This window comes from Natator depressus, chromosome 5 (assembly GCF_965152275.1).
Source record: "Natator depressus isolate rNatDep1 chromosome 5, rNatDep2.hap1, whole genome shotgun sequence".
NCBI classification, from domain to species: Eukaryota; Metazoa; Chordata; order Testudines; family Cheloniidae; genus Natator; species Natator depressus.
Window position 1 is genome coordinate 110,012,018 of NC_134238.1, and position 2,801 is coordinate 110,014,818.

A 2,801-nucleotide genomic window follows, 5' to 3' on the forward strand; every position below is an offset into this window, starting at 1 on the left:
TTTGGTACTGTATCTGCTTGTTGGCCCTGTCCAGGATGTCCACCTTAAGTTCATCGCAGAAATGCTTTCTCTTTGACCGTTAGAAATCTCAGGCTTCTGCTGGAGTGTGGTTAAGCTGCAGAGGTGGAAGGGCCTGCACAGGTGGAAGGGAGTGAAAGCCACCATCAAACAGCACATTATTGTAGCAGTACTTCAAAAAAGGTTCACTGTATCCTCAGAGAAAAGTGCCTGTGGAATCTCAAGGCCAAAAATTGATGCTTTGTAAACCCAGCTTTCATTATATTCTTAGAGAAGCGATTTGATTCCCAGAAACTCCATGGACATAACTAAGTTAAGCAGAGTGCAAAGAATGTACACATAACGGTAAGGTGAAATTTTAAAAGTATAGCATTTGTAAAGTGCAGACCATGATACCCTGAACAGGATGCTGTGTTAGCATCCACATGGATTACTGCATCCCTACGGCTTATGATACAGTCTATTGTGACTACATCTGCTCATGGACTACATGTCAACACACACAATAATACGGACTCTCAAAGAACTGCACAGCCACCTCCTCTCCCTCAAAACTTTTCTGGACTACATACAACCCTCCAGCCCTATTAGACGTGGATTTAATCACCCATAAACTACATTTCTGCCTTCTTCCCGTACAGATTACAGGTAGCCTGTTATGTTGTGGCGTGGCCAATTTGTACTGCACAGCATACAAAAAGGAAAGGCAATATAAGGTTCTTACTTTTAACACTCCAGCATATCTTTGTAAGAACATACAAATATCTAGTAAAAATTTAATGTTAACCGCTTAACTGTTGTTTGCACTTCTCAGTCTCCATTTTAATGCCATGTGAATAGAGGGAGCAGATGCCAAAATGCTGAGGCGTGCATTCCGCCATTAGTGGATACACACTCCTACCCATGGTTTGTAATAAAAATTGTGTTGGCTCATAAATCACAAATCTCTCCCATTTGTGTATTAATAACAACAAACATGGAGCCAAAATATTTACCAGGCACTGGAGTTATTTTTGCCTCTTCTGCTTCTACTTCCATAGCGGGCTGCTCCTCCAGGGGGTCATCGAACAGCTCCTCTGAGTGTGGACATGCTGCAGCTGCTCTGGCAGCAAAGTCTCCTTGGGGACTGGTGTGAGCACCAGAGTCACTTCACTAGATCACTTCACTGACCTGGCAGCTGCTGGCTCCCTTCTGGTGGTGTACAAGATTCAGAGGTCAGAAGGTTGCCATTGCTGACCAGGTTATTGTGAACCGCTGGGGGGCTCAGTGCTCAATGCATCTGATCAAACTTCTCCTAAAAGAGACAGGATGATAGGGAGTTCCCAGAGGTGCAGTCCTCATCCCTGGCTTTCTTGGTAGTTGCTCTTGAACCACTTAATCCACTCCCTGCACTGATCTGTCTGGTATTTCTTAGTACGCATGGTCATTTCTGGTATTCTTATTGAAACCGAATGTCTTCTTCTCCTCACACCACAGATTTACCAGAATTTGACCATAGTCCTGTGACCAGGTAGCAGTGTGCTTGGCAACAGACTTCTTGCTGGTGGCCATAGCTAACTCAGGAGACAGTTCCCGCTGTTAGCAACTCAGCAGTCAGAATAAAATGGAAACGTTAAATGCCAAGCAGCTGTACATGCACAAGGCTTCTGTTTCCTGGGAGTCAATTGGCTAATCTTGGGATAGAATGGATAAGAAGGCTGGCCTGTGGCATTGTGGGATAGTGTTTGCAGACTCTCAGGATGTGAGACTGGGGGATCTGGTCCCAAGCTCTGTTCATGGTGCAAAATGATGCATTGTGGACCCTCGCAAGCCCCAGTGTGAGTAGGGTGACCAGACAGCAAATGTGAAAAATCAGGACGGGGTGGGGGGTAATAGGAGCCTATATAAGAAAAAGACCCAAAAATCGGGACTGTCCTTATAAAATTTGTACATCTGGTCACCCTAAGTGTGACTCAGGCTCAGAAGCACCCACCTTGCAGGGTCCTAGGATCTGGGTTCAGAAGGCTTACTGGTCTGAATCAGATAGATTTGTGTGTAGACTGAAGGGGGGGAGAGGTTGGGTTTGAGCCTGAATCTGAGCCCAGGTTTACATTGGAATGTAGACATACCCTTAGAGGTTATCCCTTTGAAACAGGCTAAGGGACACGGATGGGGCAGTGTGGGGAAGCTGGCTCTGCTCCTTTCTCTTTTTCTGTGTGTAAACAGACAGCTTTAGTCTGCAAAACTGCCAGACTATGGATTTTCACGAGAACGGGGGGGAAAAAAAGATCAATCCAGAAGCTGTTCTAGGAAAGATTACTGCAGTTCAGTAATTTTAGTGTTTCTTAATCAGTCTGTTTTACTTGTGCTGGTGCCCTGATGCAGCGGATGTTGCATTGAAAAAATGTCTGCATTATCCTTTATTTCCCTGTTTGTTCACTTTGTGTCTTAAATGTTTCCGCCCACATGTGTGTGGGTTTCGGAGTGGGGACAGCCTGGAATCCCAGAGATAGAAATTAAGCTTTATTAAGTCCCACCTGGTGCCTCCGCTGGGGACCGGTGCAGAATTATTCCGTACACCCTCGTCTCTTCTGTGCTCCTCCAGCCCGGTCCTGCACGACAGAAGTCAATCAACAGGAGCTTGCGCGGACTTCAGTTGGAGCAGGAGCCGGCTCTCTGTTTTGTGCGTGGTAGATACAGGGCAGCAGCTTGGCTGAGGCCGAAGGCGCAGGCGCTCTGGGGCTGAGGGCGGGCAGGCTGATTACCAGGGAAGCGTGCATTAAGCTAAAAAACCCACTGAGAGG